Source organism: Microtus pennsylvanicus, chromosome 1 (assembly GCF_037038515.1).
Source record: "Microtus pennsylvanicus isolate mMicPen1 chromosome 1, mMicPen1.hap1, whole genome shotgun sequence".
In the NCBI taxonomy this organism is placed as follows: domain Eukaryota; kingdom Metazoa; phylum Chordata; class Mammalia; order Rodentia; family Cricetidae; genus Microtus; species Microtus pennsylvanicus.
Window position 1 is genome coordinate 182,505,056 of NC_134579.1, and position 17,080 is coordinate 182,522,135.

The window sequence follows — 17,080 nt, forward strand, 5'->3', positions numbered from 1 at the left end:
TTGTTCATCCTTGTCCATGGAGCGACAGGAGGGCATTGACTGTGAACAAGTGGGGGTATGCACATATAGAAAATACTAATGTAGGAATACTACCTTCATGCTTTAAAAAAGAATTTCTTTTAGGTGGATGATTGTTTTAAAGATAGAAGACATTCATGTATGTTCATTTTCTGATGGAAGTGATTTAAGAAATTATTTATATATATATATATATATATATATATATATATATATAGAGAGAGAGAGAGAGAGAGAGAGAGAGAGAGAGAGAGAGAGAAGTGCTTGGTTGTTGTTAAGAAGAAAATTGTTACAGGTATCCCACCAGAGAAGACCCCTCAGCCACAGTTTCTGAAAGTCTTTATTCTAGCCAACTGGGGCTACACCCAAGTGTTCTTGGACTTAGGTATAGCCTCAAGTGTCCAGAGTACAGGCAAAAAGCATATGGTGGCATCTTGGTCAACAGCTTCAGGAGTAGTAGGCAGAAGCAAACAGTTTAACAGGAGCTGAAATTAGTTAGCTAAGACATCATGACCTTGGGTTCCTAGAATACAGTTGGGCAATTTTCCATAGAATTCTCCATCAAGGAAATTACATTTTAGTTAAACCTGAAAAGGCCTCAGCAAGCATACAAGATGGAGGAACCTCTGCACTGCATACCTTGCCCTGTCATGAAAGTCTAGTGTACAAGACGAAGGGTTCACCCATAATACAGGAGGAAGGCACAGGAAGTGATGGCTATTAGTGGCAGATGCGGTCATGGGACATCGTAGCTGTCCTCCTCTAATTGCTTCTGTTTTCCTACCTCAAGGAGCAGCCCAGTTTAGGCCAAGATATGTTGTAGTAAGAGAATGTGACTTTCTGATCTGTAGCTTCACAGCTGAACACATCAAAGGTTTATTTCTCCTGCTGAGTGCTTCCCCACCCCACCGCTGCCATTTCTCTCTTACACAGGGTCTCGCATCCATGCAATAAAAACATTAGAATCAGCTAGAGGACACTATTCTGATCTCATGCAAGGACTCTGTGCCAACCTCTCTTGCCAACACATGGGTGAAGAAGTACAGTTGGTTTTTAAAACCTGTTCTTTAGAGGACTATGTGACCTTTCTTATGCATATGATCGGTGAGATAAATACCATTGCTATGAACAGTTTTCAAAGGTCCTGTGAAATGCCGTCTTCCCACGGATAGGAGGTCTGAAGCCTTGTGAATGGAGGGGAAGGAGACACTGGAGGATTGAGAAGGAGAAATAAAACAGTTGTTTGGGGAAGTGTTATTGCAACAAGCTTAAATATGATTAAGAATCAAAGGACTATGAAGGAAAATGTGGTTAGGATGGTGAGATGAGCCATCTCATGATGACTTGTGCTGACAGCAAAAGGGAGATCCGGAAGCAGTGTTGTCAAGTGTGCCAGAGGAAATGCACAAATGCAAGCCGAGGGGAGCAAATATTGGGATTTCTGATTTGCAGACTATATGAAGCGTGGTCTGTGCATGGGTGCTGTGAAGCAAAGGGACTCCAAGCTGGGTGCTGAGTGTACGAGTTCCTTCTCACTCTTCTTCCCAGCATCCCATTCTCCTCTGCCTGCTGTGATTGGATTTCCTTAGATCCTTTTCTTGTTCACACAGAATTGACATAGACATCATGGAAAATGTACCTGTTATGGTTTGGGTCTGGAACACCCCCCCCCCTAAGATCCACAAAGCAAAGGTTTAGTCTTTAGCCTTCCACACTTCTGAGAGCCTCTCTAGAGGGATTATTTCCTTGAACTCAAGTGCATGCTTGAGGAGTTTGAGAATAACCTGAAATTGTCTTGAAGCTTTGCTGCCTTTGAAGGTTTTTCCTGCTGCTTAAGTGCAGCAAATGGCTGAAAAGAAATAGATCAATCTGATAAAATTATTACAGCAAATGTTCATTGAATATACTTTAGAAATCACGTAAAGAATGAAATCTGGCCAGGTGTGGTGGTGCACAACTTTAATCCCAGCACTGGAGACGCAGAGGCAGGTGGATCTCTGTGAGATTGTGGCTAGTCTAGTCTACAGATTGAGTTCCAGGACTTCGAGGGCTAAGCAGAAAAACCCTGTCTCAAACCCACCCCCTCAAAAAAAAAAGAGTGAAGACCAGTTTTTTTCTTGTCTCTCAAGACAAGAATTACTGCCTCTGTGAGCTAAATCTTTCTAGATAAAAAAGATGGCATCTGGTTTTGTTCATAAGCTTTGCCTCTGCTTTGTCAATATACCCAACAAAGACAATTTAAAGAAGAGTTTATTTGGCTTCAAGTTTGAGGGTTCAGTTCCTCATGGCAGGGATGGCAGAGTGGCAGGATTGTGAACTGGTCATGCTCAATCCACAGGAAGCAGAGCGTGAATTCTGTCATTCAGCCACATTTAAGGGAAGTCTTTCTACGTTTATTAGCCCAATCTAGAGACTCTCTCACAATCATTCCCAGAGGTGTGTCTCTCCCCAAGTCTTACCCTGTCAAGGTGATGATTAAAATCAACCATAACATTGTAACTAGAGGCTTTTTGTCCCACCCAGTGCCACAACTGCTTTTAAAATAACTATTCAGAAACTTAATTTTAATTATAAATGTTTGGCCAATGGCTCAGGCTTATTACTAGCTAGCTCTTACATTTAAATTAACCCATTTCATATTAATCTGTGTATTGCCACATGTTTGTGGCATTACCGGTCTGCAGGCATGTTGTTCCTTGGGAGGCTAGCCGGCGTGTACAAAACTCTGCCCTTCTTCACCTGTATCTCTGCTTGGGTTTCCTGCCTGGCTCTATCCTGCCTTGCCTTAGGCCAAAGCAGCTTTATTTATCAACCAATGAGAACAACACATATTCACAGTGTACAGGTTTCTACAGCAAATGTTTTATATCGGTTTTCCTTAACCCTTGATAATTTTTGCTTCAAAGGGACAACTGCCAATGTTTTAAGATGTTTTGTTTTTCACAAAGTGGGATCCAGTGCACAAAAAGTCCTTCTATAACAAGAATTACTGAGCACAACATATCAAAGGTGCTCAGATAAAGAAACTGCATTCTGTAGATCCAAAAAAGAAGCTCTCGAATTTGCATCTTTTATATTGTTGATGAGGCACGATCCACAGAAAGCTGATTTTGTGGGTGTATTTTAAAAGAACAAAGGAATAAACAAGTTTTCTGTGACATTTCCATTTTGAAGTAGTATGGAATGGCTCTTTCCCCTGACAGACTCTGGGAAGATGAAGGGAATTACAAGCTGACTTTGATCATTTATGCAACTAGGTTAAAGTGGAGGAACCCGAATTAAGAAGATAGAAGTAGGATAAAGGAGCCGGAGAAGGAAAGAGTATCACAAAAGCCATGTTTGTTCAAGGGAGAGAGATGAGAGGGATTTGGCTTTGTTCTGCTTTGCCACTTTCTTGCCTGTGGCAGAGCACTGCAGTTCAGCTTTGAAAACTCAAAGGGTTCATGCAACTTCCCCATAGAGCCAGCCTGTAACTAAAGACCCAGGGCACAAGCGGCTAGGCTAAGATGTACCTCTGTTGGTAAGGTGCCTGCCTAGTATACAGGAAGCACTGGATCTGATTCCCAATGTTATATCAACTGACGAGGTAGCACACACCTATAATCCCAGCGCACAGGAGCTGGAGTTGAAGTCACCCTCTGCTGAGTGATGAGTTCTAGGCTAGCCTATGCTACAAGAGACCCTGTTTTAAAAGAAAAAACCAAGATTGGCTTTTTTCTAAAAGGAGTATCCAGGAAACCAAGTCTAGTGGGTGGAAGCAGAGGTAATGGTAACAGAATTGTCTCCATCCCTAAAACTAAGTGAGGGACAGTTTTGACCTGATGCTTCATGACACAGTCAGTTTTCACATCCCCACACACCCCACCATGCATGAACACAGAATGACTCTTCTGTTTTCGTTGTTGTTTTCAATTTTAATGATACGAATCAATGACCCCTTCCATCAGTCCCTGCTAAACCCTCAAATCTCCTCCATAGATGACCTTCTTTTGACACGATGTTCTGTTTTTGTGACTATTAAAGTTTGCAGTATATAGATAACCCTAAATTTTAATCACTTTTAACCCTAAAGTTAAGAACAGGTAAAGTTGAGCCAGGCACAGAGACAGAGCTATAATCCCAGCTCTCAGGATGCTGAGGTAGGAAGACCTATCCTAGGGTACATAGGGAGATTGTCTGTAAAAACATTGCCACACCATCATCCACAACAAAGAAATACAAATCAACTGCCATGAAAGTTCTTCCACTGCAGACCCCGTTATCTAGGGTAGCTTCAGACTGCATGTCTAAGGTATGGTTGGTTGCCCATACGTGTCTCAGAATAGACCACTAGGTCACTACTTTGTAATTTTCCATGAGACACAGTTGTTGCATTCACTGGGGTTACTGCTATTTATCACCCCATTCTATGGGTTAAACTTGAACTTTAATTCTCTAAAACCAAAGCTTTGGCTTGACCACATTATCTGTCCGTCTCAGAGGGAGCAGGGCAGGGTCCCCAGGGAATATATATATTATGTATACAATATTCTGCCTGTGTGTATGTCTGCAGGCCAGAAGAGGGCACCAGACCTCATTAGAGATGGTTGTGAGCCACCATGTGGTTTCCGGGAATTGAACTCAGGACCTTTGGAAGAGCAGGCAATGCTGTTAACCACTGAGCCATCTCTCCAGCCTCCCCCTAGGGAGTTTCACAGAGAACTTTATCCCTCCTTTTGATTTAGGGGTTTCTACTTTGTGAACTAGCAGGCATCTTAAATCTGGAGGCACAATCCTTCTCCAGCACTATGAAGTCAACAGTGCCTTTTGCTCACCAGTGGCATTTTCCTTTACATTATTTTTAAAGGAAAATTATTTATTTATTTCATTTACAGTGTTCTGTCTGTGTGTCTGCCTGCAGGCGAGAAGAGGGCACCAGATTTCATTACAGATGGTTGAGAGCCACCATGTGGTTGCTGGGAATTGAACTTAGGACCTCTGGAAAAACAATCCGTGCTCTTAACCTTTGTGCCGTCTCTCCAGTCCTTCCTTTAAAATTTTTTTGTCACTTCCTTGAAATGGCACTGAAGTTGAGTAGCTAGAATCCATGGGATATTAGTTCCAGCGATCTCTGTGGATGCCCAAATCTGTGATTCACAAATCCCTCATCTGAAATTGTAGCCAGTCTTTCTCTGTCCTGTCGGCCAGCTCCCAAATAACCACATGGACACTTACTATTAATTATGAATCCTTGGCCAATAGCTTGTTTCTAACTAGCTCTTATAACTTAAATTAACCCATATCCTTCAATCTACGTTCCTTTATGTGGCTCAGTTACCTTCACTTTGTAATGCCCATGTTGATTGCTTTGTGTGTCTGGTGCCTCCCCACGTCTTCATTGTTCTTCTTCCCAGAATCCTCTGTGTTTGGAAATCCTACCTCGCTATTAGCCATTCAGTTTTTTTATTAAACAAATCAGAGTGGCACTTTTTCACAGTGTACAGAAAGATTATTCTACAATATGAAATGGAAGTGTGTATGTGTTTATTTGTAACCTCTGAAGCGATCAAAACCATCCCTGCATTATTTATACTACTGAATGCTATGTAAATAGTTGGATTGTATGACTTAGGGGATAATAACAAGAAAAAGTCGATCATGCTTAGTGTAGAAACAATGCTTCCACTCAGATCTTTTGTTTTTTATAAAACAGATTCCTTGGGCCAGGTGTAGTGACAGGCTTTTAATTCCAGCATTTGGGAGGCAGAGCCAGGCAGATCTCTGTGAGTTTGTGACTAGCCTGGTGTACATAGTAAGTTCCAGGACAGCCTGGCACAAAATAAAACATGACTAATTCCTGTTACGTAGCCCTGGCTGGCCTGGAGTTGCTACGAAAAACCAAGCTAGGCTAAAATTTGTAATGGTTCTCCTGACTTTGCCTCATGAGTGCTGGGGCTATAGATCCGTGCCACAGATTTCATGTTTTTCATGTGTTTTTTTTGTGTGTGTATGCATGTGATATACACACATGTATGTATGTACTCAAATGTGTTTGGAGGCCTCGAATGTCGTTCTCAATACCTATTTACTGAAACAGGGCCTCTCAATCAAACTCAGAGCTCACCAATTGTCTACTTTAGCTGTCCAGATTATCCTAGAATCCTATCTCTTCCTTCCAAGTGCTGGGATTAAAAATGGCCACCATGCTTCCCTTTCTTTTACAAGGGTTCTAAAGATGTGACAACCACTCCCCATGCTCTCCTGGTGAGCACTATGTATTTTGAGCCACCTCCCAGCCCCCTGTCAAGGGTCTTTGACCTTCATCTAAATGACTCTGTGGATGTAAAACCTGCAGTTGTAGAGGGAACAGCTATCAACTATGTAGAGTACGTTATATTAAGTGAGGAAAGTTTCCTTCTAACAATGACTCGAAGAGAAGGTTTCTTCCTTTCTTCCAAGTACAGGGGATGTAGTAACTGTTGCTATTCTAAGGCATCCCTTGGTGAGTAAAGAATAGGTCTATAAGCAAGGTTTTTGCAGCATATCTTAGTTACCCCAGAGACCAAAAGTTCAGGAATCTTACTTATTTGGAACAGTGTGGAACTTACAGTTTTAAACAGTAAGAAAAGCTTTAAATGTGAAAACCAGGGAAAAGGCACATTTGGGGGCTTCTAGCTTTTGAACCATCAAAGTGAAATCCTAATTGGATTTGGCCCAACAAGACACTTGGCACTCAATGCTCTCCTGGTTTGATGTCCAGAAGAAAAGGAGCCACATCAATATCTCATGAGATCATAAAAGACAAACCACATCAGCCTGCCAGCCAAGGGCTGAAGACGTACGATGGAAAAGAGAAGTGAAGCAGAGCACAGGACCACAAGCATCAGAAACAGCGAGTGGTGAACACGGCAGTGGTAGCAAGCCTGACACAGGGAAATCACCATGGAGATGCCCGTGAAACCTCAGAGCTGTGCGAAGCCCTAAACTCAATCCTAGAGCCACAATAAGTGCCCCCCTCACCTACCCAAGCAAATAAAACCTGCAGGGAGTTAAAACAGCAAAGCACAGAGCATTTAAGCAGTTCCTTTTGAGTTGTGGAAGTGGAAAAGAGAACTCAAGGGGGTGGATATAAGATGCATCAGTGGAGTATGAAGACCTCTTCATGCATACCAGGCACTTTGCTGAAGGAACCAGAGGGACAGGAACAGTGCTGTGAGATTATGCCTCCTAGAAATGTTAGACCCCACACCTGTAAAGCCTCACCAACATGGCTGTGTAAACGTCATCTGGACAAGGATGGCAATAGACACACGAATGTGGAAGGGAGAGTGTTCAGGAGGCCGCAACCCTAGACAAAGAACAATAGGCAGCTAAGGAATGCTGGGAGCAGGATAAATAGTCTTCCTCAGGGAAGAGTACACCAATTGATTATCCAACACCAAATGGTCAGCCCTGAAAACATATATACATAATTAACATTATGCAGACTGAGCAGGTTGTATTTATGTATTTAGGAACACACATACACACACACACACACCACCACCACCACCACCAATAGTTAAAGAAAAAGGAGCCATAATCTTGAAAGAGAGCAAGGGGGTGGTGTGTGATAGAGTTTGGAAGGAGGAAAGGGATAAGGGACATGATGTAATTATATTAATCTAAAAAATATATTAAAAATGAGGATTCCTCCCTGGCATGCTCACAAGCCAGCCTTGTAGAAGATTCCTCAGAGACTCCCCTCCCAGGTGATGTTACATTGCGTTAATGACACAATCAAAAGTAACAACCACAGTAGGTCATAGTACAATGTATCACTTATACATTTTTTTTGTATACTCACAAGTAATCATGCAAATACTTCAGTGCAAAGATGTATAGTTGGTAACACTTGATAAGGTTAACACAGGGCTGTGTTACTAGTTCCACTGTTCTTTGTTTTCCTTCTAGCAATAAAATAGTTTACCACCAAATGTATGCCATAAGTCACCAGCAGAGCCTCCTGCATCTCTTCATTGTATGAAGACCCTATGTTGTGGGATCGATCTGAACCACCTAGAACTTCCTTTATGAATGCAAAGACATAGCCATGTCATGAATACTTGCCCCATCATACTTAAAAAAGACAAGTCTTTAAGTTAGTAACTGCTGTCAAGGCAAGTGCAGTTCATGGACACTCCCTTCCTTTCAAAGTTTTAGAGAATTAGGAGATGAGAAAGCCAACTATGAAGTTACAGAAAAAGACTCTGTTCTTTTTTTTTTTTTTTTGGAAATGTATTTTAAAATTTCTGAAATGTTTCTTGGGAAGTTTTATCGTGTTGATATGATACTACATGTAGTGTCTTGGGAGAAGATACTGCTTGAGCCATCTTATACTCCCAAAATCGAGAACCTACCAGAGTGTTCCTTTATCTACAGTGAGGATAAGATGGTGGTAGATTTAGAAAAGAGAGCTATAGGCAGAGTATGTTGTCAGGACTGAGATTAGCTCTGTTTTGCCAGCTGCTTCCCAAATGACTATGTAGAGACTTATTAATTATAAATGAGCTTAGCCAATAGCTCAGGCTTTTTACTACCTAACTCTTGTAACTTAAGTGAACTCATTTCTTTAATCTACATTCAGCATGTGCAGTACCTTCTTTCAAAATGGCATGTTTATCTCATGCTTTTTCTGTGTCTCTCTGCTACTTCTCTGACTCTGCCCTCCTTCCCAGCATCCTCTGTATCTTGCTGTTCTGTATAAGTATAGACCTCCTGCCTAGCTACTGGTCAGTCAGCTCTTTTCTGAAACCATTGAAGTAGGAGACAATGCATGTCAGACTTTCAGAATGATTCTTCCTTGTCCCCAAGGCCAGTGGCCACCTCAGTCAGTGCCATAGCTCAGCAGCAACATCTGTTCTTAACTTTCTGCATCTTCCAGTCACCCCCCCCCTCAGCTTTTAAACTTCCTTTTAAACAGGAGTAGCCATGGGCTGTATAAACTCTCAGCTGTTTCTAATTCCCTCCCAGACCCATTCTCTCCCAATAAATGACACATTGTAGAAGGTGTTTTACAACCTGACTTGTTAATAGATCCAGACCTCTCTTGCAACAAAGCCAAACAAAGCAATTAAGGTTAAAACACAAAAGTCACAGACACACACAAGAAAGATAAGCATAGACTTATTTACAACCCATGAAAGGAGCCAGACCGGCTAATGTGGAAAGTACCTTTTAACTCTAACAGTCTAACCTTGCAGGAAAATACCCTGCCCTGAAAGATCACACTACCTCAGGCTCGGTTATTTGGCCTTTCCTCCTCCTGGCAAACATAGTTTCTCTTCATGGGTTCCATACAGACTGTGAATGAACACTGGAGGGCTAACTAAATCCGCTCGCTTTTCTCTTCCTCGGTCATTCAAGACTGAATCATCTCTTTGTAAAACACTCTGAGGTTCCTACGTGACAACACTGAGTTAGAGAAGTCATCGTTGTCAGCTATGGGGTTCACTGTCACCCCTTAAAGATGGATAATTTTTCCTTAAGTTTCTGTAACTGTGATCTATCATTTCAGACTGGGAGAGAAAATCCTGACCGGTTGTGAAGGTCATGTTCAACCTTGAAAATGCCCAAAAGAATCTCATTGTTTTCTTGCATCGAGCCTGATGAATACATTAAGTAATTTCTGACTAGTCGTCAATATATGTGCACAGAGATGATGTAACAGCTCGAGGTAATAGTAAAACTCTAGGTGTTGACAAATGTATTGTGCTGTCCACAGTCCCTCTCAGGGTGGGGAGAGAGAGAAGGGGTGTGGGAACAAGTGGTGCACCCGAAAGAATTATGCGTATCTTCCTAGCTTCTCAGAAACACGGGAAGGAATGAATTGGAGGCAATTTTCAGAGCATTACCAAGAAACCGCCTGTAGTTTGGGGATTCAACCACAAGGTGGCACTATCTCATTAGCATTTTCTCCTCGGTTCTGAACCGTGGACTACATGAAGCATCCTTTTTTCTTTTTCTTTTCTTTTCCGTTCTTTTTCTTTTCCTTTCCTTTCTTTTCTTTTTTTTTTGTTTTTCAAGAAAGGAATTCTCTGTGATTTGGATGTATTCATCCTGGAACTTGCTTTGTAAACCAGGCCTTTCTGTCCCTCCTGAACGCTGGGAATAAAGGTATGCCCATGGCCGCTGATGTGGATTGAGTAAATATTTATACTCTCACTATGCTTCTGACTTTCTTCTTTCTTCAATCTCCATCATTCTTCTTCCCTATTTTTGCCTTTAGGAATATGGGCCAGTATTTAGGGATAAACATGCAGATAAAAGTGGCCATGTTGATAATAATCTTAACATATATAAATATATACATATGTATACACAAAAATACACACACACAAATTTCTTTTCTCTTCTTTTTTTTTGCGACAGTGTTTTTCGCTCTGTAGACCAGGATGGTCTTGAACTCACAAAGATCCACCTGCCTCTGCCTCTTGAGGGCTGGGATTGAAGGCGTGTGCCGCCACCACCATCTGGCTCGTAACAGGTAATTTAAGAGAAATAGTACTTGGCATTTTTTGAAGGCTCAATATATGCCTATAGGCATTCAAGGTATGGCTTCTTAGACTCTCAGAAACTATGCAAATTGCTTTCATTTATTTTGTGAATAAAGACACTGAGTTTGGAGATGAATTAAGCAGAAGAGACACCAATGGCCCAGGCTTATCTAACGTCAGACCATTTAATGATCATGCATGGAGCTTGAATATTGGGCACAGTGAGAGCAGAAAGTCCAGCCTTCATAATGTTCACAATCTGAAAGTGAAAACAGAGCACACGGACCAGCTTATAGTGCAAATGGAAAACATGTGCATGATATAATTATTATCCCCATAAAGTTTACAGGGTGTGAACTAGTACAGGAAGTGTAGGCTGCTGGGCATAGCGGCTCCACAGTGAGACCCTGTTTCAGAATAAAATAAATAATAAATAAATAGGGAGGAAAGAATGGAGGAAGGGAGGGAGGGAGGAAGGAAGGAAGGGAGGGAGGAAGAGAGGAAGGAATGGAGGAAGGGAGAGAAGAAGGAAGGGAGGAAGGAAAGAAGGAAGGAAGGAAGGAAGGAAGGGAGGAAGGGAGAGAAGAAGGAAGGGAGGAAGGAAGGAAGGAAGGAAGGAAGGAAGGAAGGAAGGAAGGAAGGAAGGGCGGGCAGTGGAGGTTTGCATACACTTACAGATGGAAGACACCAGAAGCCAACCGTTTTCTCAGAACTGACTATTTCTCAGAGGGCTGTTGTTCAGAAGCGAGTGAATGAGGAAAATAGAAAGAAGGAATTCTTAGAGCTTTGCCTTCACACTTGGGGATCCTTGCTGAGGAAGATTTTATTACACAATAATTTATTTGCTTTAAAATAAGTCAAAGGAGACTTGAGTCTTGTCCCTGCTCTCCCAGATCACTTCCCTCACACAAAGGAGGCGAGTGCTCATGCTGTGGAGACAGAGAGGCTGACGGGCACCTGTGTGCACACTGCGTCATCTCCATAGACTGCAGAGGGCAGAAGAGCTACGGGCTGGTGTCCCTCAGAACTCCAGGTGTCGGCATCTTCTCTAAATTAGCAGATGCCACACAGCTCCATCCAAAGTGGCAGACCACAGAGCTCGGTCTCTTTCCCTGGCATGAGAATTGCTTTGGCATTTCCTCAATTGGATTTATGTGTCAGAGAAGCTTCAGGTGCATTGTTGAATTTGGTGCTGACCATTATCCCATGAGCAAGGAGTTTTTCACTTTGTCTTACCGTCATGCCTGTCACACACACACACACACACACACACACACACGTTTGTAAATGAGTGGAGATTACTTGGCTTAAGTCACAGAACTGATTTGTATCTGATGCTGGGCTTGAACTTGAATGTTCACATCTTTATCAGCTCACCTTTCACCTGGAACAGTAAGAACACTCCCTTGCCATTATATTTAGAAAAAGTATATGGATGCCTAATATAGCAGGTGTGCATCCTACATTGCTTTAACCTCCTTACAAATGGTCCAAAGTGGTTTTTCAAACACGTTACAGGGCAGAAGAGGTTTACACAATGATTCATGTGTATAGGTACAGAAATCAGTACCTATAGCTTGTATGTTACAGAAAGCTGCTGCATATCAAAAAGATCGAAACTTTATTCGGAAGCAGCCTAGGACATCACAATCAGTTTTCAGACAGTCACAGTTTTGTTCTGCTACCCTCTAAGTTATAAAATGTAGGGAGCTCAAGTTGGGGAAAGAGTCGCTCCCCTTCAGACCCCACTGTGGGTGGGAGCGAATGGCTGTGTGAGTGGGGGAGACACATGACGTCACTGCTCTACTGTGGAGGACAGATTCCTTGCTCTAAAGAAGAGAGGCCAAGAAGAACTCTGAGATCCCTAAAACAATGAAGAATTATTCACAGCCTGAATAAAGCTTGGAAACTTAAAAAAAAAACCATCCAAAAAATGTTATGATTGATCCAGAATAAACAATACCATTGCTAATCATCCTTTTTAAAAATGGATTTCACAGATAATGTGAAACTATAGAAAAATTAGGTGTTTTTCTCAATACCCAGAGATAGCCACAGTGGCCTTCATTATTAAAGCACGTTGCTGTACAACTCAGCAGTTTCTCCAGCACGCTGTAAAACAAAGTGTTTGTAGGTGGTTTCCCCTTACACTGTCTGTACTCTGGCTGCAGGAGGCAACACTGGTGTCTTGCTGAGAGATGGCGCCCTTGACCAAAAGATGACTGTAGCGAAGTTAAGCCAGCAGCAAAAGCCCTGTGTGTGTGCGGGGGGGGGGGGGGGGGGGGGGGGGGGGGGCGCCTGTGGGCCCTGGATTCTTCCTGCATTACTTCGTTCCTTCTCTTTAAGAGGGGACATGTGTTCATAAGTGTAAATAAATAAAGCCACAAAAAATTTCTTTGGATGACAAACTCAGTTCAGAATTAAAACGGAGGAGAGCGAGGAATCTTAAATGACTCCTCTTTTGTGCCTTACTTAAGTTGATTTTGTAATTTAGATTCGTCTGTTGTGAGGAGGTGGTGGGTTTTTAGGTCAGAGTTCATTTTTAAGGACCTGGGAGCCATAGCCCTGTGGTAGCAAGAGCACATGGGGCTTCGTGTTCTCAGAGAACTTCCAAGACAAAATAAGCAAGCCTAGCAACAAAACCCCAAGCACAGTACGAACTGCACCTTGGGGCTTAACACACCACAGTTCAGGTTTAATACAGAACATGGAGAGAGAGCAAAGTGCAAGAATTCTTTTCCCTAAACCGGTGTAGGGAACACGTGTGATACATGCAGGTCCGAAGCCTCTTCGTGAAACAGATAACATCGGAATCTTCCTGTCACTTGGAGCTCCGGTCATCTCTGCAGTGGATGGACGAGTATCCCCAGTGAATGCTCAAAGCCTCCAGAGATGAAGCAATCAAGTCTGTCATGCGCCATCCCAGCCCTGACTATGCTCTCATTATATCGTTCCGGTTTTGGTAAAATAAAATTTATTTCCCTAAAACTTTTACCTGAATTAAACAACAACATCAAAAACGTATGAACAAAACAGGACTTCAAGAACTGCAGCGTCTGCCATGTACTAAACCTACCTGCCTATTAGGAATTAAAGGTCAAGAAATCATAGGGAATTTGACCAGATTTGCGGGATTATTTCCTCCTTTCTCCTAAGCAATAAGCTATGCTCTACCAAACCCTGACATTCTACTGCATGTATATTAGTATCTCAGTGGAGCGAGGGACTGTAACCCGGACAAGGCTTCAAGTGGCTACCCACCACCAAATGTTTAAGTGCCATGTCCCTAGTGGTTCTAAATTCCCATAGAAGTCTAGTCTGGTTTCAGCAGGGTTCAGGTCAATATCTGAGAACCATTTGGAGAGACCATCCCACCACACTCTGTGCCTCTTCAGGCTTTACAAACGTGCCGCAGAATGCAAACTCGCACCGCGCTATTCCTGAATCAAAGATTGCCTCGAGAAAAGCTATTGATAGCAGCTGTAAACACATCTGTGGTTAGTGCGACCAAATCCATCAAGCAGAACCATTTGGAGGCAGCCGAGGTGATGAGCAGCGAGAAGCTTGAACTATGAGGATGTGGGTTTCCCGCTAGAACATGGACTAGGATGAGCAAGCTGAAGCGGGAGTAAGGCAGAGAGGAGAGAGAGGTGGGCGGACTGCCCCTTCTTGTCATTTTTCATTAGAAGACATTTCAATAAATTGTCCATTGAGAAAGTTGCAAAGAAAGTAGAAGAAAGGATAGCCTGTATTGATTGTCAAAACTCAAGATTTAAAGGCAGAGGCAGAGGGAGGAGGAAGAAAAGGGAAGCACAGATAAAAATCATTCCAGTCTCCAGAGTTGGAATGCTTATAATGCAAAGAGACAGTTGCATTAAAGGATTAGGCCCCACGGCCTGATTAACATCATTTGATCTTCTGCTATTGAAAAGACCCAGTGTACTTTCAAAGGCAGTGGGCTTTTTAAATAAAACCAGGAGTGTGGGCTAACAGAGCACCCCTAGAAGAGACAGCGACTCAGTGTTTGGCTGCTGATGCTTTTTTCTTTTTTGTTTTTGGTTCTACCTTCTTCATTATGGTCAGTTTCCTCTTCTCTGCCAGTAGGGGCTGTGTGTAAGTCTGAAAATTTGGGCTCTGCAAGATGTACTATGATTAGAACAAACACTTATAAATGCATTATGACCCTCCCTGGTCAGGACAGAGTTTGGGCCATGCACCTACCACGAATTTCATAACTTTGGCACATCTTCCACTTTGTTCCTGGTTTTACCCGTAAAACACTTATTCTCCCTTCTGTCTGCTGGTTAACCAATAAGCAGGAAAATTGCTGTGACATGGGTTAGCACACCTCTACACTCTCTTGTTTTCATCATGTACTTTATCTTTGTTTTTTTCTGATTTCTTACACAAATTTTGGTGTTTTTCCTGAACTTGAGTGGTCTTTGAATGGCCCATTTTTCCGTGAGCTAACTTGGTAGGGGGCTGTGGTTGGAGCATCTCTATGTTTATGTTGTTATGTCAGGGTGGCTAGGCTGTGGGATGAGGAGGGCTTCTGGTTGCTTCAGAGTGCCAAACATGAACCTATCTGGTTCAGTCTCTGTGATCCATTCAGTTCCTGCCATTACTGCCAAGGCAACTTACAAAGGAGGATTGTAATCGTGATGGGTTTCCCAGCAATGACTGGACAGGAGCAACCAGAGCACTGGCTTCTGCCCTGTTGTAATAGGAGCGGGCTGTTTCCCGCCACCCGGCTAGCTTTAGCCAAAATAATTACACGGAAACTGTATTCTTTTAAACACTGCCTGGCCCATTAGTTCCAGCCTCTTATTGGCTAGCTCTTACATATTAATCTAACCCATTTCTAATATTCTGTGTAGCCCACGAGGTGGCTTACCAGGGAAGATCTTAACCTGCGTCTGTCTGGAGTGGGAGAATCATGGCGACTCCTGACTCGGCTTCTTTCTCCCAGCATTCTGTTCTGTCTACTCCGCTTACCTAATTTTATGTCCTATTAGGGCCAAGCAGTTTTCTTTATTACTTAACCAATGAAACAACAGATAGAAAGATGACCCCCCTCCATCACTGCCCTTCACAAGCGAGACCCTGACCTGAACCGCACCAATGGCGAGAATCACACATCCCTTAAAGTCTTGCTGGGATGAGGTCCTAGTGAAAGGATCCCCTCCCTCTCAAGCTGGTTTCTTCCCTTGTTGGTTTTTGAGTGCAATCACCTTGGGTAGTAATCCTCATTAAAAGCTACCAAGTTAAGTTTGTCATTTGGAAATAAGTATTATGGGATGCAATGCTTTGGAGAATTGGAAACTGAACAAAAATGAAACACAGTAAAAATGTAAATCTAAATTGAGTAAAGCTTTGAAGAGAAGACACAATCATCGTCTAGCTAGCTGCAAGTATTACAAGACTGAATTTAGGCTTCTTGATACAGACTCCTCAGCTAGGAAGTGGAATTGTTTAAACACAATCTAAAATTTTCAGTATGCAACTTGAAGGCTTCCTTTCTGGAAGGAGACAATAACATCCCAAATGCCAATTTGAAAATAGCAGTAAGTCAACAGCTGGACACAGAGTCAAGCCCAAAGGTATGTGCATTGCTGGAAGCTCAGGAACACAGTTAATACATTTGATAAAGGAACACGGCATGACATCATTGCTTTGCACATAAGTACAAATCAAATGAATGGGATACCAGGATCGCCTACTTTTCTTTTTTTTTTTAATTTTTTTTATTAATTTATTTATTTATTAAAGATTTCTGTCTCTTCCCCGCCACCGCCTCCCATTTCCCTCCCCCTCCCCCAATTAAGTCTCCCCCCAGCCCGAAAAGCAATCAGGGTTCCCTGTCCTGTGGGAAGTCCAAGGAACCTCCACCTCCATCCAGGTCTAGTAAGTTGAGCATCCAAACTGCCTAGGCTCCCACAAAGCCAGTGCGTGCAGTAGATGGGTAAATTACCAAATAGTAATATTCCATCTGCTGGGGGGGGGGAACGGGTAACTAGATCCACAGTTTTAAAAAACAACTTGACAAAATCTTAATCTTTCCCTTTGACTTGGTTGCCCTAATTCATAGAGTACATTTTGCACATACACGGGTCTTATAGGTAACATTTTATTAAAGATTAGAATAAGTATAATAACAACATAGCTAATATCATGAAAGAACAAAGACTCCAAACAAATGAGAATAAGAGGATAATCGTCTAGCAAATTGTCAAGTGAAACCTAATTGTAAATCCACATGAAGGGATATCATATAGTTATTAAAACAGAAGTTTCCAAAGATTCTTAATGGGATCAAACATTAGGTGAAAGGGGAAATTATAATTGAGGAGGAAGCAGTGAGCTTGGCATATTATAGCAACAGTGAAAGACCCGAATAAATTCAGACCCCTATAGCAGAAAGAGTAGAGCCCAAAAAATCTAGTAGGGAAAGAAGAACCAAAAATCTAGGTTAGCCGGTTTAGTGACTCTCTTCCAGGAACTAGCTGACCATAAAGTTAGATTATAATCTTGAGAAACAGAGAGTTACC